General features: G+C 37.3%; 1 protein-coding gene across 1 annotated transcript in view; it reads right to left on the bottom strand.

Annotated features, from left to right (window-relative positions):
- Positions 1–25367, bottom strand: part of ptprsa (protein tyrosine phosphatase receptor type Sa) — a 254745-nt gene that overhangs the window by 202571 nt on the left and 26807 nt on the right. Inside the window, exon 2 of the mRNA XM_028028092.1 lies at positions 2887–2968. The gene's annotated coding sequence lies outside the window, so the exon portion shown is untranslated. The remainder of the gene's footprint in view (positions 1–2886; positions 2969–25367) is intronic.

Here is a 25367-nt window from a genome sequence, read left to right as displayed (position 1 = left end):
TGTTACATCTATACATAGCATTTTCCAAATATGTATTGATTAAGACCAATTAAACAACTACAGAAGGTAAAGTCTACATGCAAGAAGAATGCAAAATACTTTTAGTGACAATATGTACTGTCTGAATGTTTATTTGACCTTTAAAAATCACAACATACCAACCAAACAGAAATAACATTCAAACAATAAACCTGTTTACAATCTATTGGTCATTCTATGAAACAACTCGAGGTGGGTAGGTTTGCCGGAAAATGTACTGTAGTAAGAAGGGTGTTAATGAAGTAATACTCAAGAAGACTTCAAAAATTTATTTCCAAAAGGTTAGTCAAGTAGATATAACTAGTTACCACCCATCTCTGATGGCAGAACATTTGGATAAATTGTTCTGCCAGTTATTTTTAATATTATCAAAAATATTTTTCATCAGCAATTAAATGTAAGAAATGAATACCACCATGGTATTCATTTCATAGCAATGCCATAAGACTTTGAGAGAAATGGCTATATAATCTGTGCCTACTGTAAATTTTTCAAGAAATACCTATGGATAGATTGAAACATTACGTCATTTAATACTTTATTGCTGTGCATTTATCTTTTTTGCTATGCGTTACAAAAAGTGTGTTACTTAAACTATGAATAGAAATATTGAGTACAGGTTGTAAAATTAACATTTTACAATGTTCCATGAAACAAACGTGACTTTTCCTTTATCTCTACAGTTAAAAAGGCAACTCGCTGACATCTTTCTATGACTGTGGCTCAGTTTACCAAAAGCAGCTGTTAACCTAAGGCTTTAGGCCTCCAAAGATATGAAGCTTGGCACTGTGTGTGGATGAGACACAGAGGCGATGCCTGGACTTGTATCTGCTCTGACACTCATTTGCTCACATTCATTCGCAGTTTCTGCATGTCTGCTGCGACACCACTGGTGGCAATAATCAAGCGATGATATGGAAATGAGGACATGGCATGCGTGATGGCAGTGGTGTCAACTATAGCAAATGTTTCAGCTTGGAATAAAACCATCCACCGGGCTAGAGCTGTGGAGATGAAAATGTTTCACAACACTGTGGAGGTATTGCATATTGACATAGTGCTGTAATATCTGGATGAGGTTGAACCTACGCAGAGATGAGTGGAGAAGCATCGTTGAGTAATGAAAAGTTTATGCCAGAATATGCAGTAAGTATTTACCAACAGAAATTGTTCAGGTTTAATTTCTGTTGCCTTTTTGACTCTTCTTTCACAGCTGAATGTGCTGTATCAATATCCAAGGACATCCCTGAAAGAGGGATTGTGAGTAAAAATAACAGATAGAGTTAAAGAAATAAGTACATAAACTACACACTTACCATTTAAAGCAGGAGTCAGTTTTATTTAAGGGACACTAGCTGGTTTCCAATCTCAAGAGGATTCGAAGTTTTGTATTTTATAGAAAAAATAATAAATCATTGTCAAGTAGAACCTTTCCAAAATAATTTAATAGTGCTGTGCACCAGCGTGGAGAAAATAAGAGAGAAATTGGGTGAGAGAGGCAAAAGCTCAGGGATCTGTATACATTATATGTCTAAACTGATGCATGATGGCTTCCTGATCAAAATATCGCCAATGCTGTTTGTGAAATTTGGAATTGCAGGAGGAGCTCATCAGTGCCAGCTTGCTGTGACAGGTAGATGATGGCCCTCTCTCAGTCTGAGCTCAGCTGTCAATTTCAATGGATGGGCTTTGTGGAGAGATGTGTGAAGGGATGTGTGAAAGAAGATGACAGTTCAGTGTGTGTCGTGTTGCGATCATCATTAGGAAGCAGAACACACACACAAAAAAAAAGGTGGGCATGAAGGTAAATTTGAATCAAACTTCTAACGATGATATCCTTTTGAAGCCATCTTTTTCTAAAGATGTTGGTGAGGAAGTTTGTTTAAGTATCTTTCAGATAAATGTGGTATTGTATTCTGTACTCTTTGATAAACAGAAGAGAATGTAACCTTAACAAAATGTGAAATGTCTCACATTGTTGCTCTTTTAAACCTGTTGCATGCAATGACCAAACCAAAGCTAAAATGACCAAGCTCAGGTCCATCTCAGTCAGACCTTCATGCCTTACTCACTAAGATTTTTGGAAAAAGGTAGTGATAGGGAAACAAATTTCTTTTCTGGAACAATTTATTATCATTTAATTTTGATGCTGGATTTTGAAAATAAATATGTGTCCCACTGAAACTGCTCAGTTTGGTTGACTTTACAGATTATGTTTCAGGACCATTCCTCTTCTTGCTACATACTTTAGTCAGATTATGAGTAAATGTAGAAACATCTTTTGTCACCTTTATGCAAATGCAATCCATCTGTACTGTTAGATTAAGAACTAATTACATTAATTAGCAAACATATACAGGATTGATATAAAGATATTAAGAAATGTTTAACAGATAATTAAAACCTGCTGGGGTCGCACCTTTGAAGCTGTAGCACCTGACTGTGAGACACATTTTCCTCATCTTTATGCATTGATAATATGAATTCCTTTACAAAGCAGCTAATTACATTTTTCTTCAGAAAAGCTCTGGGTTATTTAATATTATATTATGCATATTTGACATAATGTAATATGCCACTGACAGACACTTAAAATAATTTTTCAATCATTATTTCTAATTCATATTTGCAATGCAAACTCAGAAAGTTGTGACAGAGAAGGAAAAAAAATGAAGGAAAAAACAAAGCAACAAAGCACAAAATTCACAGAGTTCTGTTCTCTAAAAAATAAGAGACACGACTCCGTGTCCACTGATGTGAAAATTGGTTGTTATGTAGAGTTCTACCAGAGAACAAAATAACAGCAAAATGGAAGGCGCTGTGAAATTTTTTTGTTGGCCCACTTACCACGGAGTTGTTTTCAAAATCTCTTTAGCCTCATATCTTCAGCTGCTTCAGTTGCTTCTTGTTTCTACTTTCTGGCTTGCACCTTTAAAGTGGACAAAGACATGGCAGACAGAGGGGGGAAAAGAGAAATGAAAGAGAAACATTAATGAAAGAGATTACCAAATGAACTGCCTCCTCAAGTGCTAGGTGGGGGAATTCAACAAATGCAGAGATGATTTTCTCTCTCTCTCCCCATCCCCTGCCCTTTTTGACCAGAGGACCACAGTTCCCGGCTGAGGAGGCTTGCTGCTGATTGCCTGAGAGCTGTGGAGAGCAAATCTGCATGAAATCCCTCCTGGCCTCCATTCTTTCGTCTTTTTTTTCTCCTTTTAGATCATTTTCTCTTTCACATCTTTAATGAGCCTGGCCAGAATCTGTGTGTGGAAGCATGTAGGGGTGTGGGTGTGCGTATGGCTGAGTGCAAGTCGATACATGTTTTGATAATCACCCACCCGCTGTACTTGTAGACCAATAATGTAAAGACTGGGTTCATAGTGTTTGCCCTGTACTTCTGTAAGTTACTACACATCTGGAAGTTGAATGCTCAGTAAGGTCAGCATTCTCTTTCTCTTTTTTGAGTCTGTAGCTGTCCACTGGAGCACATCTGAAGGCAAAGGTTAGCTCAGCTTGTCTTTTCCTTGTGAAAAGTGTTTTTCAAAATAAAAATATGATTTTGTTTGACAGAGTGTACACTAAAAAATATCAATTTAAAATGAATGCTTTCTGTTTTAGCTTATGCTTTCAAAAATAGTTAAATGTTTTTGAAATATTTACCATGTTTCCCAACTGATAGCTGACAAATCTGTCAGACGGTTCAGACAGACAAGCTAAAATAGCTTTTATATTGATATTTGAATCTCCATGTGAAAAAAATTACAATGATGAAGAATTAAATTTTTTTAGTTTCCCTTTGGGATTAATAGAGTATTTTTTGGATTTGATTTTGACCCAAGGAGATAAAGGACTCAAAGATTCAAACTCCTCTTTTCAAGTGAAACTGAAGTTTGCATTTTAAAATTTAGTATCACAGGTAACAAAGTTAATGTAACTTAAAATCCATGGTGAGGTTTGCACAGTCAGTGATTATTTACTGTAGGGTGCCATCTACAATGTTGGTGTTTTCCCACTATGTTTTCTGAAGTCCACAGCTGACACATCCATCTATAAGGACATTTAAGAGCATCATGCTTCCTTTTTCTGAAAAGGGTTATGAAAATATGAAAAATTTCCAGCAGGACTTGACTCCTGTCCATACTGTTAAAGGTATCAAAAGCCGATTCAATGACCATGGGGTTACCAAGCTTTATTGGCCAACAAACAGGCCTGATGTAACCCCATAGAGAAACTATAGGTTATTGTCAAGAGAAAGGTGAGACACCTGATCCAACAATGCCGATAACACAAAGGCTACCATCAAAGCAATCTGTGTTTCCATTACACTATAGCAGTGCCACAGGCTCACATCCATGTCACACAGCACTGATGCAGTAGTTTAATCAAAAGGAGACCCACTAAATTTGCAGGCTCCTGAACTTTCTGTTAAGAAAATGTTTATCAATCTGATATAATACTCAAATTTTCTGGGAGGCTTAATTTTCATTATTTGTAAATCATAATTATCAAAATGACAAGAAAATTCTTGAAATATTTGTAAAATATTTAAAAATATGAGCTTAATTTTCTGAAATAAGTGCCAAAAATGTACAATTTTGTCACCGTATTCTGTTTGTGTTAAACACAGAAAGAAAAAAAATCTGCAAAAAGTCATATGTAACCAAGAAACTGTTTACTATTTACAAAGCAATTCTACTCCCTCACAGTGAAAGTTATTAGCAGGTTTAGGTCTCACTGATGGCCTATTAAAAGGTTTATTGTCACCAAGGTACAGCACAACTAGCATCAATCTAAAAGCATTGCTTAGACAATTGCTACCTTATTAGTAATAGAATAGATATTTCCTTTAGTGTTCTGTGGATAAAACTTGTGATCCACCCTCAGATCATGTGCTTAGCGTGAAGCCACTCAGTCAATGAAGTGAGTTAAGCTTCCAACTTATTTTTGAAAGACACACTGATGGCAGTGGCTACTGATTTACAGTATTTCTCAATTTCCAAATGTCCTGGAAAACTCTAAGTAGAAAGAAGCACATATGTCAAAAATAAATAAATTAAATTAATAAAATGAAAATAAGGCCAGATACTCCTCATAAAATTTCTGACAGAGGTTTCAAAAGAAAATCAAAAGAGTTGCCCAAGAGCTCATGAGCACTCACAGAGAGCTTCAGAAAAAACATGAAAGGTAATAAGTAGAGCTTTTCCCGTGTAAATAATAAATAATCTACTCAACTACAATGCAAACTCATCCCAAAACTCATCACAAAAGACTCCACTCCTGAAGAAACTGCATGTTAAATCATTTTCAAAATGATTTAATATACATAGAAGAAAATACTGTAGGATAAAATATCCTGTCAAATCTTGCAATAAATGCATCATTTTGATGTCATGTTTAACAGTTCAGAGATAACAGCTTCCATTCACTCCTCTATGTCTGTGGCTGATGTTATTGACTTCTTTCCTTCCCACCTGCTGTCTGCTGAACTGGGCACTGCCTGAAGATAACCCCCCTAAACTAGACTCTGTGGACATTATTACCTCAATGTCTGACCATGAACATGATCTTTTATTCTAACGGTCCACTGGGATCAAGCTGCTTCTTCCTGCAAAAGGTGTCACCAAACTAGCTGGCTGCTGTACAGTTCCCAGGTATACTGATCGCAGTAATAGGTGAAAAAAGATTACACGTTAAAGCCTGTATGGAAGCAAATGTGTAAGAACTTCATAAATATAAAGCTTCCATTTGTTTTATTTGGAGGAGAAGAAAAAGACAAAACACCCAGCCAATGTCTGCAATACTCCCACATGCCTGCTGCCAAGACGAGCGTGGAGAATTTGTTTAATGTACAGCATTTATTCACTGCACACACGCTGTTGCACTACCGCTTCCTCGATCACAGAAGACACTCCCTCTGCTGGGCAAGACGCCATTAATCAGTCGGAATGAAGGGTTAGCCAAATACCATGGAAGATAAACCATATTCTGTGTCAACATCTAAGAAGGTAGAAATCTTTTCTGGAGGCTTCCCAATAGCAGGTGTAAAGCACAGTGACCACGCTGAGTTGCCTTTTCTCCCCATACCAAAACAATGGTTAAGTTATTCTTTTTCCTCTCATGTGGAAAGCAGTTCTGGTTTGTTTTCTCATGACCCTGCAACACACTGGCATTGAATTTAGTCACCGTGTTGAGACAGATGGCCGAGCATCATGGTGCATGGCAAATTGGGAAATGAAAACATGCGTGCTCGGAAATCGGCGCATGTAGTTTCTCTCCAGCAATGTGATCACACAAGGTACATTCAGATAAGAGTGACCACGAGGCTCTGAACAAACATTGTACAACAAAACTGACAGCATACAAAGCAAGGAAAACACAGAACTGACCTTTTCTGTCTAACACTCAAAAGGTCTGCAGCATAAAAGTCTAAAACTGACCATTTCAAACAGATGATGAAAATGTCAACACAGTTACTTCTTCATGTACAAAAAGTAGAGATTTTTTTCTTTTATAATGAAAAAAGAATAATGTTGCCATGGTAGCACCTGATGTCTCCTTGTCCTCACTTTACTGTCACCCACCCACTACCTCGCTCTGCATTGTTCTGAAAGTAGAAAATAGATCTTCGTCGCAGTGTAAGGAGAACAGAATGGGTGCGAGTTGTCTATGGAGGAGGTGTGAATGGAAGGGAGCAGAGAAATGTTAAGCTGTGGTAATCAATAGGGTGCGATATGTCAGGTGAGAAAAAGGATAAGAGAAACGGAAAGGAGGTGGAGGACTAGCTTAGCGTTAAGAGAGAAGACTGTGATGGACAAGATAAGGTTCACCAAGGGGTGGCCGACAAAAGCAGACGTCAAGAAAACTGAGTAAAGCAAAGCAGAAGAGCAGTGAGAAAATGATGAGTGAACATGGGGGGAGGAGACGTTAGAAGGCTGGAAGTTAAATTAAAGATCCATGGAAGACGCTATGGGTGGTTAGAAAGAACTAAAGAAAGAAGGAAAGAGAGAATACGAATCAATGGAGTAAAGAAGAAATGACAAGCAGAGACATAAGCTTGAGAAAGACGAGGGAAATCAATGGGGAATAAACACAGCTAGAGTCAGGAAGGTTATTTTAATGTATTATATTATTCTAGTTTTAATTTAATGATAATTTGTTTCTCTGTGAGGTTTGTTATCAGATTTATTAAACATTGATCATGGATTGCATTTAAATATTGATAGCCACAATTATTTTTTTCTGACATTAAAACAAATTAATGTTTTATCAAGCTTATTTAGGATTACAAACATAATTTATATTTTCTGAATGCTAGAGTAAGGAGTGAGAAATTCATCAGAGACATATTCATTTTCTGTCAGAATTAGACACATATTTTCTTAGTATTTGGTAAAAGGGTCCTTTAAACTGTATAACTAGTTCATATGTTGTGGAATTCCTTCTACAAGCTTCTCATGATAGTGTACAGGGATAATGGCCTGTTCCTCCTGACAGGTGTCAAATTTGTAGGCTGTCTTGCTTTTCAGTTTTTCCCACAAGTTTTCTGTGGGACTGAGATCTTCCTGATGGTCAACTCAAAACTTTAACACTGTTTTTTTTTTTTATCCACTTTGTGGCTAACTTCATGGTATGCTTTAGGTCACTGGCCATTTAGAAGCTACATTAATTCCAAAACTCTGACTTACTAGCTGATGTCTTAAGATGGTGATTCAACATTTTCACACAATTTTTTTTCTCATTTGTAAAGAACATCAGTACCTCTGGGAAAACAGTCATGAGGAATGATGCTCCTATCCCTATACTTTAAAGTTGACATGGTCCTCTTACAAAGTCATGCTATCATACTTGGGGCTTTTTAAAAATATTTAAAAGGATTGCAATTGAAACATATGTAATGTTCTGCTTTGGATGAAAGTGGGGAGAAAAAAAAAGCCATTTCATGATTCTGGTATGAGGCAAACAGAAATAATCATAACCTACCTAAAACAGGAAGATGTTATACAGTATATTTTAATGTACAGTATATTCCATTAGACTATACTATAATGACATCTATTATGTCATTTCTACACATGATTTTAGATTTATATATATATTCACCTCTACAGCAAAAAGCGTATTGTTCCTTTGTTTCAACAACTTTTTTTACTATCAGCTTCCAAGCAAAAGTCTGCTTTGTAGCACTAAATGTCCACATAAAATAAAATGTAGTACATATGGCAAGGGAGTGAATCCTATTGTAGATACAGTAAGTAGCTGTCAACATTACAGCAATCTGAACTTCACAAATGTATTCGGCCTGAGGAAGTCTACTTGACCAGAAGCACTGGCTAAATGACAGAAACAGAAAATCTGACCCTTGTGAAAATTACTATGTTACGACTGAAAGCTATTTGGTGAAAGTGCAGGCAGCAGTCAGGTCTTTTTTTAAAGCTCTGTAAAAGTAGCACTTTATTAAATAATAACATAATTGCTGAAATTTCGTTCACACTACTCTGACATCATGCTGATACACACTCTACTAAAATTTACCAATCTATCATTTGATGTTTTTTTTCATTGTGTATGTAAACAACACAAATAGTTGAATAAGCTACTTCACTACAAATGTTCAGAAAATTAGCTATATATCAGCAACACAAAGGCAATTTATAAATTTCCAATATTAAAAGCAAAGTTAAGCTGGTTGTAACAGTCATCTCTGTAATTCTTGAAATTACAAATAGTTGCACACAAAGTCCTTTCCACTTCTCTAAGAATAACTTAGTTTGAGTTTTTGTTGGGGGCGGAGAGTGTAGATACTCTCCTCTTTGCAGGGTTAAGTTCTCTTTTTTTTACATGAATAAAAGCACTTCAAGTTTTAAACCGAAAGTTCAACAAAATTTTAATGTTGTATGTATGGCACAATATATATGACTCTTTTAATGGACTTTTAATGCATAAGTAGTGCAAATAGAACGTTGCACTAAAAGGGCCATTGACCAAATAGTACAAAGTTTACACTTTTAATGGACTTTTAGTGCAACTTTGCATTAAAAGTGTCATTATTTACCAAATGACACTTTATGACAACAGTTGCAAACATTCATAAAGACTCCTTCATGTTCATGACCATTGTTATGTCATGTCTATTACAGTGCCAAGTCAGTCTTATGCACACCTCTTCAAATGAAGTATTACCCATATGAGATTGAGACTGGACTTCATAGAATGGTAAATATTAATATAAGTTGTTAAAAATGTCTCATAAACACATAAAATCAATTAACTGTCTAATGTTTGAAAGCTACCAGACTACTACACCAAAGACACTTTAACTCAAAACAGAAATCATACAAACATGATTCAAAATTTCAAATGACCAAAAAACAAAATATAACGGCTCATGAAAGCAATGGCTTTCTTCTAGCTGCCATGTAAGCTAAAATTGTGGAGCTCATAACTAATAGTTGTATTGTCGACCAATTCATCAAGGTAAGCTCTGTGTCTTGTATTTCCTTTAGTTACCATGAGTCTCTGGCTTATTTTCTGAGTAATGACCTCCGTAAATGGAAACATCTTGATAGGCTTAAATTTGTGCAACTCTATGTCTATTTCTGCATGAACTAAGCAGTCCTAAGTGACAAGTTCAACCTTTTTGTATTTGTAAAATATGTTAAAAACACATTTGATCCGATATTTACTTCACAATTATGCACTCGTTTATGCTGTTCTATCACATATGACCAAAACAAAATACAATAAAGTTTATTACAAAATGTCAAGAAGAGGTTAGAATACATTTGCAAGGCACTTTTATTGAGCATGGAGCCTCTCTAAATGAAGCTTCATTAGCAGAGCCTGTTTTGAGCAGATAAGTATAACAGAGTCAATTATATTTACATGCTGACACAAAATCCTCTGTCATAATTACCACCATGCAAGGCTGCCTGAAAGAATCTATGATGCAGACTTCCATAGGGGCAGTAGCTCTTAGTTATTACTTGCAATGGGAGTGAGTCCAGGCGTGTAAGTCTTTTTGTCCCTTTTATGTGCTGATCTGTGTGTGCTTGGTCAGTGGCAAGAGTGTGTCTATTGGCATCCAGTGACTGATATTCAATTAGTACACCTGCCACCTCAACATGGCCCTGCATTCCCAAGCTCAGTAAATCAGCTTGCCTGACAGCACACAGGTCGATATTAATATTAACGTCTCCATAAATAATGTTATTGTAGGCCTGCATGTTAATGGTTTCTGAAATGATGAGCATGATAAAGCAGGGTGTGTATTCTATTGTGGAGTTGCAAGGGTGTAACAGGGATGGAAAGAGAGGCAGAGACAGACTAAATCCCTTACAATGTCCTTCAATCCGAACGTTGGTGACATTGGATTGGAAAGGCGCCGAGGTGGTCACAGCTGTGTTCCCAAGCCTGAATGGTTAGAGACAGTTGGGAGTGTGTTTTCCCTGTGCACTGAACTGACAGGGGGTGGGAGGGAGACCTGGACGCAGTGGATTAATTATTATAAATCATCTCTGAGGACTCATGCTTATCCCTGCTGCTTAAATTAGTCTCTGACTGTTCTGTCACAACTGTAGTGCGTCTGTTGTGCGGTCAGAATTGTACAAAAATGTATTTGGTATGTTTAAAAATTAACAATGCTTCATACTGACGCTAAGCAAGTGTTTGCTAGGTCTCCTGATATTGTAACAAATCATGATCAGCCTACACTTACAGAAGCAAAAACTTCAGTGCCAAAACAACAGTGCACAAAGTGACGTGAGCCCAGCTTTTCATCTCAGTAAAGTGTAAAATATACACTCACTGGGCCCTTTATTAGGCACACCTTGCTAGTAACAAGTTTGACCCCCTTTGCTTTCAGAATTGCCGTGACTCATAGGTGTAACAGCATCTCTGACCAATTTTGGTTCATACTGACATGGAGTTACTGCAGATTTATCAGAGGATGGGTACACTGTGGTCATATGGGGATGGACACGATTAGCAACAATAATCAGGTAGGCTATGGCATTTAAACAATGCTCAACTGGCACTAAGCTGCCCAAAGCAAGCTAAGAAAATATCCTCCATACTATTATACAGGCACCAATAAGCTAAACAAAAAATACAAAGCAGGATGGATTCATGCTTTAATGTTGTTTGCACCAAAATATGATGCTACCACATCTGAATATTGCAGCTGAAATTGAGACTAATTAGACCAGACAACCAATTTAGGTGAGCCTTAGCAAATTGTTACCTCAGTTTCCTGTTCTTAGCTGATGGGGTAGCAGCTGTCGCACATCTGTTTGTGCAGTCAGAGCTTATACTCACACTATAACACATGGCAGCTTCTGTTACCTTTTTTCACCTTGAACTAGTCTACCCATTCTCTTTAGACACCATCAAGGATTTTCCTTTCTGGATATTTTCTCTATTGTGGGCCTGGTGACTTCTCAATATTTGTAGTCTTTTACCTGCTGGCCTTTGATTGGCTTCACCAGTTTAATTCCAAAGTTCAAAAAGCTTCTCACTAGCTGCAACTGGAGCGAGGAGATTTAGCCATTCATATCCCCCCCTCACGCAGACGTGACTGAAACATCCAGAATACAAATTAAAACTGGTCACAAGCTTCCCTGAATCTCTCTCTCTCAGCTGTGCGCTGACCAGACATTTCCTGTGGAATGTTTATTGTTCTCTCAACATTGAGAATTTTTGTGGAAAGAGTTCAGCAAACATCACCCTGTTTCATATCTTGCAAATAATTACATGAACAATTAAATTACTGCTGAGGAATATTAATCAGCTTTTAATGCTCATCTGGGAGGGGGAGTGGTTAGATCACTTTGTGATGTTTACATACATATGTGTACACACGAAAGCCCTGCATCTTCACAGCTATGAACTACATATGAAAATTCTGGAACAAGATTTTCAGAGTGTCTGAATTGTGGTATGATGTCACCTCCAATCAGTTCATACACATATATATGCATGAACAAAAACACACCCACACACAACACTCACCAACAGTGGACCAGGGGTTTTGCAAAGCCTGGATCATCCCTGCTAATCCATACTCATTAAGGATGAACTTCATGATAGCGTGCCACCACCAGCTTTCATTGCCCCCACCCTCTTTTACCCCACTTTCACATGCGCACACTCTACCGCGGATAAGTAGCAGATTTGATAGTAATTTTAATAAATTACTGCAGATTGTTGCATGTATGTGTGTTACTGCTGCCAAAGTAAAGAACTGTGGCTACACGTGCTACTGCAAATCAGGCCCACTTGAACTAGGAATGACACAGCTTTGATGTCATGCCTGCAAAAGCGAGAAATTTGTTCTTTTAAAACAAATCTTCAGTCAAATTAAATATGCTGACACAGCTGAAGAACCCTTCACTTGGGCAAAATGTAACAATATATCAGGAAAATGTAAGTTTTCTTGTTCCTAGAGATGAAGAACAAGTAGTTTCTAAACAAGACAGAAAGGTCTTTTAATTCCTTTTTACTTGGGGACTGTAAAATAAATAAACTAACAATCATTTCCAATGCCCCTCAACATCCAAGAGTAGGTCACTTCAGATTGAAGTCTACCTACCAGCCCCCTGAGCAAAGAGAGAGAGAGCGAGCAAGAGAAAGATAAAACAAAATGAAAGCCACCCGGATGCTTGGGTCCTAGCTTTCTGTCTCCAAAATAACTTGTCCTCTGTGGGACTGTTAAATAAATTACAGATATGCTATACTCCCTAGATGTGATCTCTGTTCTCCAGCACAAATTAAAAATTTAAGCCCTTTTAGGTTGGTGCCCGGTGTAACTTGAAGCGGAGTGGTTACAAGTGCCGATATCTAACCACAGTTGTGTCACACTACCACTTAGAAGTGATGCTTGTTGCCGTGGGCAGTGCATTCAACGAGGAGAAGGCAGAGTGACCGGAGGTTGGAGAGAATATGCCACAACTGTGAAGTTACCAACTGGGCAAGGCTGTTGTTCTACCTTCCACCTAAATGTTGTGACAAAGTGTCCAGATACCAAGGTTTACCCTGCTAAAACTGTGAAAAGGTCAAATAAAATTGTGTATTTCAATAAAATTTCAAGTTATTTTTCTGAATGCAGGATCATGGTATAATGACTTCTGAATTGATGTAGATATTTTCTTGTGTGATTGTTGTTTTTGTTTTTCTCATTTAGATGGTTAATTCCAATATGTGTTTTTGTTTCCAGTGGTGTCTGTCCTTAATGTTCATTTTCAAATATAATATACACAAGTCCAAAATCAATTCATGGCAGATATTTATAAAGTATGTATAATTTAACATAATTTTTTAAATTTAAGTTTAACTAAACAAATTCTGCTGTTTGTGTTCCTGTCCTCTACCTTTAAGTCTGCATTTGTGTTCAGATTTTGCACATTTTATCTTAAGTTTAGGCAAGTGTTCCACCGTGAAATAACACAAAAAGTCCAAATAATCATCATTATTTAAATTACCCTCAAATCAATTATCAAACTAAACAATTCTACTTTCCTCATGAAAACAAAGGCAGCGTGCCAAAGGAAGCAGGATTACCAGCAATCTCTAATGCTTGATTAGTAGAAATAAATGGGCTATTGAATACACCAGAGGATTGCATATGTGCTCAGCACATTTTATTTATTGTGTGTTTTAGGAAAGGGTAGAGAGCAAAAAGGCTAATTAAGCAGAAACTCAACAAAAACATTATCCAATAGAACAGGAGACAATGTGGAGTAAATTTCCTCTAATCATTAAGCAGCAAAGGGCTATGTAAATGGGTTTGTGTTTGTGAATGTGTATATGTGTGCGTCAGAAAGAGATTATATGTGTTGGTGGGGGGTATTTAATAGACTCAACCTCACTATGAACTCAGAGAAAGCATTTTGTCGCTTGACCTTCATTAACATCTTCTATTCATTGTCTGACTCTGGTGATAAATCAGGAAAAGGGTCCTATTGTATCTTCCTATGGCATGTAGTAAAGCATTCTCATCAAACTGACTTTCATTAACTTTTGTCTCCTTGCACAATAACCAAAGCCCTGAATCGAACCCAGGTTTTACAAACTGTTTGTCTCACAGAAACTTAACTAGTTGAAAATTAACTGAAATCAAAGCCAGACATAATTCAATAAAGACCAAAACAGGATGTGATGTCCACTTTATGTAACTTTTAGCATGAGGTGAGGCATGTGATGAAGATCAACACCTTTAGCCTCCGTCAAAAGATTACAAGAGAAAAACTCAATGAGAACCTCAAAGAGAATAAAAGTACTTTTGGAATAGGAGACTTTCCGGAGGGGGATGGCTTTCTTCCATGAAGCATTGCTGGATTAACCTAATCAGAAGATTAATCAGACTTGAAACACTGGAGGCTGTGCCGGTGGCCTCTTTATCCGACTGAGCCGGGCAGCAGAATTAGGATTGAGACCAGAGAGACCGCGTTCCCACAACCCCTGTGTCTACTGTGGAGCTCTCCGTTTGCCAAAAGATCTCAGAGGCCAAAGGAGAATTAGAAGATCTTACTTTGCTCAGAACTTGCCTTTTGGACTCATTGAGCTCTACTGGATACGTTTTACTACCAATCACTCACAAACAAATTGACTTAATTCCATTAAGTCCATTAATATTACTTCAGGGAATAAATAATGCTTTGACTGAATAATTTAGTTCATGCTGAAATTTTGAAAAGAAAATCAACAAAAACACTTTGTAGTGTGGTGTTCTAATAGGCAGAGCTGACGATGCACATTTTGTTCAATGCCTCATAATTCACTATGAGCCAATAAAACTATTTATGTTTTGGGGACCACATATATCTAAATGATGAATCCAATCCAATTTTTCTGTTTTCAAATTGCAGATTGAACAGTGCTCTGTGAGATGCTCAAAGTTTGGAATATCGCTTTGTGATCTAACCCTGCTTAGAAAGTTCTCCACAACTTTAAAACGACCTTTCTAGTGTGATCTTTGGCATCATGCTCTTTGTTCACTAATTTGTTCTTTGTTCTCCAACAAACTTCTGAGGCCTTCAAAGAACAGCCGTATTTCTACTGATAGTCAATTACACACACTAGGATACTATTTAGAAATTAACCATCACCATTCAGAATGAAGAGGGCTGAATAACAAAGCATGCAGCACTTATTATATTTTTATATGCAAATTCTTTTAAAAAACAGTGTGCCTTTTTTCTTCCACTTCAAATCTCTGGTCGTAACTTGACAAAATGTGAAAAAGATCAAAGGGCCTGAATACTTTTCCAAGGTGCTGTATGAATATGAATAAAACCTTGAGGCCTGTCATTAACCGTACAGATTTTAGCTAGCTTTTGAAAGGAAGCACGCTGCTGTGATCAAACAATAATTTAATAAATTTACATGCAATGTGTTTTTCTTGCAGGGATTTAAAGACGCCATGAGCCTGACTGCCTTTAAAACTCATGGAAATTAGCTCTCGCTGTACCATGTCTGACTCGGTAATAAGGTATCAAATCCGACAGATCAGGTGCTTCCAGTTTTTAAGCCTGTGACCACATGGTTAAGCCCTGAAAAATATATATTCCAAAAAAAATTTTAAATAGGGTGGTGGTCAGGCTTCATCAAATAAACACATTCAGTGTACTTATCTGTCTCCATCTGTCCTTTAAAATTAGGTTGCAACTAATCTCACCACCTAAGCAGTGCAAAGAAAAAAAGGACTGTAGCACATGTCCATGAGAAAAACAAGAGAGGCCTGCAGTGTGAACAGGGAGGGCAGCATTGATCCCAGCTTTCTGGTAGCCAGGTCATCGATTGAAGCATACAGCTGTGATACTTGGCACACCTTGCTGACTTCAACTAGAAGCTTGAATCTCCAGCCAAGAGCAAGCCCATCCCCCCAACCATCCCATGCTGTCAGCTGACCTACACATACAGAAGTATGTGAGTAACCAAAGCTTTGCTTTTCTGTCCCAAGAGGCATTTTCTCTTGCAACAGGCATCATTATATCATAGTCAGGTGCTGCAAGGTTCACAACTTAGTTGAAGGTAGAAAGCAAGGGATCTGCACAAACTGAGAAGTTATAGGAAGGTATGGGAGAGAAATTGAGAAGTAAACAGAGAACCCAATTTTGATTTTTTCCCTACTCCCTTGAGATGTATTGATCCCAAAATCTCATCAAGCCTTCTTTTAGATGGTTAAGTAAAACACAAACATCCTTGTGTGGCTTGTTTTTTTTTTTTTTTGCACCCCTCCTCCACACATGTTTGTTCTACACACAGTGTTCTATTTAGAGATGTAGATCTCCCAATGTTCACTATGAGTAGACTTAACACAAAATTATGTGGTGGCAAAGGTGGCACAACAATTTATTATGTTTAGGGGCTAATTGCTTTTTCACACAGGGAAAAATTGGTTAAATGCAATTTTTCTCCAAACATATGGAATATTCCTAAGTTACCTTTTTGTAATAAGTTTTATTTGGAACCTGTAAATGCTAAAGAAAACAAATAGAGAAGCAACCTGTATGGGGTTAAACAAATTTCCTATACAAGTGTATCTATTTATTTGTCTCTATATGTATGAAGTGATTCGTTGGTATGAATGCCTTATGTTAGAGGCTCGTCCATCAATTCACAGCAATTCTTGTTATTGACTCTGACAAATTCCGGGATACAACTGATAAAGTCTTGACAAATGGGCTCCGCTCTCCACCGTCTAACAACCAATATATCTCCCTATGTCCTCCTGTTGCCCACCTCTATCAGATTCTATTATGTGATATGATATCGAACCCTGGATGAGCACAAACAGGACGTGCTTGCGAGAAAAGCATAGCATTTTAGAATAAGATATGAAAATGTGTTCTTACATACAATAAATAGACATCAAAACTCTCCAAGTCACATCTAGAGACAATTTATTTCCTTATCCAATAGTGGCATCAATAACCATTTGTTCATTTGAAATTTGCTTTTTTCTATCAAATCCTGGACCCACAAAAGAGAACACCAAAAAAAAAAAAGAAAGAACAACAATTGTGGATAATAGTATAAACAAAAAGAAGATAAGTGTGGAGGTTTTACCACCCATTTGAAAGCTATGTAGCTATGTAGTCACACTTTGTAGTTTTCTTTACAGCCCATCATCACAGTGGGGCAATATAAACATATGTTTGCATAGTGATAAAATAAGTGCATGTCAAATGTGCCTTTTTGCTCAGTGAGAGCACAAAAGCTCTCACTGAGTTTTTTTGACGTCCTCAGTGAGAGCTTTTTTGCTCTCAAGATTGTACGTCTTGCCTTCAGCAAGACGTACAATTAACAATAAATGCAATTAACAATAAATCTAAACCACAATCTTCACACTCTGTTCTGGACCACGTAGCAGTGTGAAGCTCAAACATTCACATGAAAAAACATCAAGCCACTTTAGCCATTACCTGGTTTCTCAAGGTTCCTCAAGCATCAAACCAAAACTAAATTCAGAAATCAATGACCTGTGGCATAAAATACAGGATGAAACAGCTACTGTCTAGACAGCAGTATTCTCCCAGTCTAGAAAATTAGATTGGTCAGTTACTTGTATGCAGCAGAGTGAAGAATATAAAATATACCTTAATCTTTAACTTACTGTGGTTCTGTTGTGTTGAACTGATGATGTATTTAATAGAATAATACACAATCCTTAAAAGAATACGTCACATTATCTACAGCTAAGTACTTTTGAAAACTGACTGATAAAACCATGTTTGCTTGTTTAATGCATGTAACTCTAACTACTCTTCTTACATTGAAATTCAAAATTTATGACTTCTTTCTAAACTTCTTCTTTAAACCAAACTCTTCATTTCAACAGCCTGAATGGGTCACATTTCATCTGAAATTCTCATCAATCATGCAAAAGAAAACTCCAAAAACATTGTTTAAAGGGATACCCAATAGTTGTCCATGCCAACATGAAAGGACCACAAGACTTAATTTTCCCATCAGTGTGTTCTTACTTGTCATATGACATTTCAACGGCTGCATACTGGTGGCTCCAAGGCATGACAGCTTCAGAAGGCAGCATGGTAATGTTAGGTGTGGTTGGTGCCCTTTGGTGCTTTTTAACACAGTGTGATTAGAGTTCATCTCTGCATATCCTGCTTGTCTTTCTGTCTCAGAGCTAGTACAAAAATAGTAATTGTCACCAGCCTCGCAGCAGGGCACCTTTTCCTCACCATGTCCAACTCACTTGGACGGAGTCACCACTTTCTGTATCAGTTTGTGCATGCTTACAGTGTGTTGTGCTGTAATGTGTTCTAATTTGTTTATTGTGTATTACATAATACATTGTAACAGGTTTAATGGCTAAAATATATATTTTTATGTAGTTAACAACATATGGTCATTTCCCCTAGGAAATGATGCAAAACCTAACATATTTTGTTTAGTTTGTATTAGCAATAATTGATAAAATAGTGTTCATTGTATATAATTCAGTAAGTTAATAATGATTTAAACCTTGATTCATTTTATAAGTGAGGTTTAGCTGACAAAGTGCAGGACTACGTTAACTTTAGATTTAGTTGTAATGCTTTTTTATCGTAGAATTCCACCCTTGTAATCTTAAATGAGTCACCTAGCACCCCAAAGTCATATGGGGGAAAAAATCAGCACTGCAGCTTAGTATGGAATGATACACTAGTGTAGAAGAAAAATGATCTGTGTGGGTAAGGGAAGCAGCAACAGATAAGAGGATTACTCCATTACTATCAACCCCAGGGGCTGATACCCTGGAGCAGAGAAACAAGTTTAAAAAGGGTAAGACCTTGATTTTTCCCCTCTTGATATGTTCATATTGTATGAAAAGAGCAAAGTCACTACATGACATACTATCCTGTTTTAAACAGGGCAATAGAGTGTTTTTTAGCCCAACCACATATGCAGCATCCTGAGGTGTGACCTTTCTCTCCTTCATAACTTCCTCAGGAAGAGTAGGACAGATCATTTGATCCTCGGCTTGGAATCTGAGCCCTAAACTAGATTGAGATTTTTGAAAATCTTAGCTGACCTCTAGAGCAATAAGGGAAAAATGCATAACTGATTTGATTGCAAAAGATACCTCAGAAAATATGATTTAAAGAAAAAAAAAAGGGTGTGAATGCTATTCTTGTCTCAAAACAGAATGATAAATTCCACTCTCTAAATTTTTGGATAGCTTCTATGTTTTCAAGCTGTGAGTGGTGTCTCCCAGGGAGCATGAAAGGAGACGCTGCAAGCAGAGGCTCTGCATGAGATAAAAAGCAGTTAAAGGGATGGTTTGAATTTTTTTCAAAAGGGTTTTGTGAAATTTTCATATACAGTTAGTATCCTATTTGTATCCTATCAGCAGGGTTAGGATTAGCACAGCCACAACAAACACTAGTTAGAGGAGGAGGAGCTGTTTCAAAATGGCAAAAATACTTTTAATAACTCTTCAGTCTGTTCCAAACTTCTGTGTTTTACTCCAAAACTAAACATCATAGCATGTTTGCATTCATTCTATGATATATTGATGCAATAATCCATGCAAAAGGAGATCCAAACAAGTACTGAGTGCATAAATTATGCAGTATATGGACATCATACTTTGTGACTTATTTTTGTATAAATTTTTTATTGCTAAAATTTTCTAAGAAAGTTATTTTTTAGGTTTCCGCAGCTGTTTGCCATAATCAACAAAACTGAATGAAGCAATGTAATGTGAGTCACTTTTGAATTGAGTTAATGGAATAAATAAACTCCTCAATGATATTCCAATTTTTTTAAATGAACTTTTAAGTGTATTTACAAGGCCAACAGAAACAAATGACTACCGTGCATCTCTGTTGTGTGTGTTGTTAATTTTGAAATAAATGCTTAGCCAACATAGACCTTAAGAGACAAGTAAACTCATCACCATAAATTTCTCAAATCTATGACTCCATGAAAATTTTATTTTACAAAAATCTACAGTGTATGCAAACTGTAATTTATTCACACATTCTTTCTCATTAATGTCAAAGTCTGCGCACGAAAACAGGCAAAAAATGCAAATCTAACTCGACAGTGCATTTTGTGCTGCAGCTTGAGTTATGATTGTGTGGGTGACTGGGGCAGGGCTCTCATTTTGATTTAAACAAAGACATCAAAAGCGTTGGTGTCTCCACGTCAGGACTGAAACGATAATTACTGTCACTCAAGCAGAAAGCTCATAGCACAGGCGGGAATTAATGCATGTTAGCTTGTGACTGTCGTTCTGAGTGAAACTTATACCAGCTGTCAGAGGCTTTATTCCAAAAGCTGCAACGGTTTCCACAATCATATTTGTCCCCTTTGAATAATGCAAAACATGTCCTTAATGTAGTAAAAAAAAATACTTTTAACATAGGGATATTACATTAAAATTAGTTAGGTTATAGACCTGCATTTGGAGTGTGTTTGAAGTGTTTCATCTTTAAATTGATCACTTTTCAATCTAGGATTTTATTTTTCACCTCCATAATATTGAAAAAATTAGAGATGTCCTTGAGTGGCAATAAAAAACTAGTTCATGCATTTGTTACTTCAAGGCTGGACTACTATAGCTCTTTACTACCAGGAACACTTAAGATGCAGTTAAAAGTTTTTAGCTTAAATGCAGAAAGAGCTGGAATGAAAATTTAAGAAGATAGGCCATATTTCTCCAATTTCAACTCCAATTTCTGTACGTGACATAAGATAATTTAAAGTTATTCTACTAAAATATAAAGTTGCTCTGCATTTAAGAGAGATCTGATTGTTTCATATTTTCCTAACAGGGCACTATGTTCTCAGACGGAAGGCTTACTGCTGGTTCAAAAAGTAGAATGGAAGACAGATCCTTCAGTCACCAGGATCCTCTCCTGTGGAACCAGCTCCCAGTTTTCGTTCATGAAGAAGGCACTGTGTTTACTTTTAAGAGTAGGCTTACAGCTTTTCTTTTTGATAAAGTCTATAGCTGGAGCAGTTTTCTGAGCTGTCTCTGTAGTGTTGCTGGTTTAGGCTGGAAAGCAGGTAATTTTTACTCACTTTCCAATATTCTCTTACTACTCTCCAATTTTGAAGAGACCATAAAGTTATTTCTGCATTTAACTTGATGCTTTGTTGCTGCTCCTTTTTGTAGAAGATAAATCTTCCTGACGTTTCTGTTTAGGTGAAACAACTTCTGGGAGAGGTGCATCGGCTGAGGTACTGCTGCTAAAAACTTCATGTTCAACTTCTATAGATAATGCTGTGTCTTTTAGTGTTTAACTCTCTCTCTCCTGGACACAGCCATTAGCTGAGCTTTTGTTGTGACTAAGTGCATGGGCTCTCTTTCTTCCTGTAGACTTGAAAATTGACTCTGAGCTTTATCTGTCTAGCTGTGTTTCTCTCTTAAAAGAAACCACTAAAAGAGCTTCTACTCCAATTAACTCTTTACTTTTTCTTTAACATAAAAAGTAATCCTGGGTCAGTGATTGTGTGTTTATCTGTTCTATCTTCTCTAACCCCCGGTCAGTTGTGGCAAATGGCCATTCACACAGAGGCAAGTTCTTCTTGAAGTTTCTTCCTGTTAAATGGGAGTTTTCCTTTCTGCGGTCGCCACATGCATGCTCAGTATGAAGTCATTGAAATGATCAACGCGAGCGTTCCCTGTCACAACATGATCGTCCAAGAGGAACAAATGCTGCAAGATAGTAACTCAATGCAATTGGGTGGGTTTCCCTTAAACTTTTTTCTTTTTACCAAATTGAATAACAAACTGAGCTTGACTATGTTGCTTGATAACTAGGATCAAATTGGAATGTAAGTAACTGATTTAAAATCTGTCTGTATAACAGGATTGAAATAGATTTTCATTTTTATAAAGTCTCTTCAGAACACGTGTTGTGAGTTGCTGCGGTGTAAATAAATTGGATTAAATTCGATCTACATTACGGACTGATTTTGAAATATAATTTCTAATGTAATTTCTCCTTGATTCAATCAGATATTATTCTTACAGTTTTGTGAAGTCATTTGACAAGACTGCTGCTTTTGTGAGAAGACATTTTCCTCCTCTTTGATCACCTCTGCGGTCATTGCGATTGTAGTAAAAGTGAGGAAAATTGACAGTGCGGCGCAAAAGTAGATGGAAATTGCTCCTTTTGTTGGACCTGCTGAGTGTGTCTATAGTTCAAGCAACAGGCTTTGCTATTTTTTCTCAAAGATAAAGTAGATAGTGTGCACAAAATATGGTTAGGAAGTGTGTCACTGAATCTTATGTGACAAAGTGAAAGAATGTGAGATTAAAATGCTCAAAAATTCATAATTTTAACAAAGGGCAGCTCACATTAGAGCTGGAATGCAACCCACAACATTCCAATTGCAAGACGACTAGTCTTCCATCCACCTGTTAGTTAATTATTACTTAGTTGCAAGTTTGATATTTCGCCATGTTTTTATATCAGACAAACAGCAAGCAGTTGTCTGTAAAAGTTTCAAATGTCAGTATTGACATTGTATCAGTATCAGTCCCCATTTTCCAATGTTCCCCCCCTCAATTCAAATGCTTCCGATGCCTCCGGTCTCTGCTCCAACACCTGAATCAAGTGGCTGAATTACCGCCTCAATATGCAGTCAAGTTCTTCAGAGTTCTACCTGATTATTTGACGCGTGTTTTGAAGCAACATCTAAGAGTTTCAGATTTTTTAAAATAAAATATCCCACAAACTGCAATTAACATGAAAACCTTGACCGAGTCACATGGTCAAAGTGACCACCCTGAACCGTATATCAGTCCCTGAGGACTGGACTTTAAGACCCCCGTTGTAGATTATAGTAGCATGTCTAAAGAAAAGGTTATGGTCCTTACTGAGGAGAGACTATTTTCTGAAATATGTGCATCTAGTAGGTAAGCTGTAACTCTGCAGCTGTGCTCCCCTATCTCTGAGAGCAGACTATGAACAGAAAGTGAGAACACAGATGGTAGAGTGGTTGCATTTGGTAAAAATTTAGTGTGGAAAATAGAATTTCTGTTATCCCTTTTACAAGACGGGTGACCCTTGTGCCCCTGGTTGGCTCTCTTCTCCTTTTCCCATTAGCTTAGAGAACACACAGACACGACACTCAGGCACATACATAGGGGTTTTAAATTTCTCTGTAAAGCAGCCTTCCTCATGCACACACGGACACTGTGTTATTGTCAAACAGTCAATATTTTCTGAAGGATGGCCCCTTACGGGAGTCAGCAGATGTTCGAAAGCCCTCCCCCTGTTGGCATGAGAGGGTTTGTGATTGCATTCGACCACAGCCCTTTACAAAGATGTTGTACATCAAATGCCAACAGATAAAAAGCAATCTACAAAGAGTTAATCAGAAGAGGAGCTTTCACCGCAGCCTAGTGATTTGTCTCAATCATACTGAGAATAGATGGGTTATCATAAAAAATGGCCCGATATAAATAAATAGATAACCTAAATACCACACTGTCATTGTGTTTCATGTAATACTGGATATGATGTTGTCCCAGACTACTCTGCAGCCTTAAGTGATGCTCTGCTTTTATCTTGCCATTTGACAATATTGCTTGACCTTGACTCTGAACAAGCCAGCTGTGTGTACATCTGCCTTTGTACTTTCTTTACATACACACACTCAGTGTGTGTGAGGGTACTCTGATGTCCCCGCTACCCCCTCATTTAGCTGATTCGGATTGGGTATGAGAGCCTGACCAATTTGCATTCTGATATCACTCTGGAAATGCTTGTGCAAGAGGCTATTAAGCATTTTGCATTCTTACCACCTTATACCTGATAGAATACTCTGCTGTGACTCTCACAGAGTGGCATGCTGTGAAAGAATGAAGTTAAATCGCAAAAGCCGTTAACACCTATTTCTCACATCCTTGTAATAAACAACACACATCAACCAAGCTGACCTGGGTGTGCCGTGGTGGTGTAGGGAATAACGCGACCCATGTTTGGAGGCCTTGAGTCCTCGACGCGGCTGTCGCGGGTTTGACTCCTGGACCCGACGACATTTGCCACATGTCTTCCCCCCCTCCCATTCCCCCATTCCTGTCAGTCTACTTTCATATAAGGGACACTAGAGCCCACAAAAAAACCCCTTGAGGGGTAAAAAAAAACCAAGCTGACCTGTCTTGACCACTGCAAGTAAAGCAAAAGAAAAGAAACAGGCAAGAATATATCAAGGAATTTAATAATCAAGATTTTTATGCCATTGATACAAACTCAGGTTATTCTAAATATGTTTGCTTAGTCCTAGTATAATAGATAAGATATATATGTACATACATGTAGTAAAGTAACACACCATTTCCGAGAGGCGGGTATTGAGTAGATAAATAATTAAAATGTCATCCACTGTATAAGACCAGATATTGCGAAATTGACTGAATTTGGTTTTATGTCTACAGTCTTTTTCTGTTTTTGGCCTTTGAACTTAAATTTACAGTCAACATCAGACCATATTGGCCACTGCTGCTCCCTGTGTGTCTGGTTGATGTGACACACTTAGTCAAGGCTCATTTGTGCTTCAGACCAGCAGCTGTGTGGTAGAGATCTGAGTGCCAGGCCATGTTGAATACTGCTGCTATAACATTTCACAGTTTAAAGAAAAGTATTTGGTTTATGAAGCAGGAGAACAACAGTTTATCTTAGTTTTGTTCACACAGGAGTAACTGGAACCAGAGAAATAAGAAAAGGCAAACTATCAGTAAGTAATCTCTTTATAATGACAAGTGTTTCAGCTTCACTCTTTCCATTATTAGTTAGCTTCAATTAGGGACATGCCTAATTGAAACTGTTAGATTCTGAAAAAAACCCACTATTCACAAACTTGTAGTGTAAAGATTCAGTATAAAAGTAAGTGCAAATACAACTTTCATAAAAAGGGAGCACCTATTACTCAGGTAAATTGATCCTTGTTCAAATGATTGAAAGCAAGCCCCAGGATATCTTTGCGCCTAAAGCTATGTAGTTAGGGTTATGTTAGGCAACAGGCACACTGCATATCTTTTGAACATACATGAGCTTTTTTACTTGGTGCAGAATGATCAGCAAGTATAGAAAACCAGGGAGCTAGAGAAAGTGCTTAATTGAATTAATTAAAAATGGAATATCCAATTTAAAGGCTGTATGGATGATTACATTCATAATATAATGAAACAAAATTCACTTATAAGGTGCCACAACAAAAAAGCAAAACATTTTTTCATAAACCACAATAATCCATCACAGTGTGACAACCAGTCTGAGTTACTAGCTTCCCATTTTCTAACAATTCAAGTTAATTGGGATTTTTGTAAGTAACCCACAAAAAGTAGGACACATTTATAACCAAATAAG

Source organism: Xiphophorus couchianus, chromosome 9 (assembly GCF_001444195.1).
Source record: "Xiphophorus couchianus chromosome 9, X_couchianus-1.0, whole genome shotgun sequence".
Taxonomy (NCBI): domain Eukaryota; kingdom Metazoa; phylum Chordata; class Actinopteri; order Cyprinodontiformes; family Poeciliidae; genus Xiphophorus; species Xiphophorus couchianus.
This window is presented reverse-complemented; position numbering and strand designations above follow the sequence as displayed.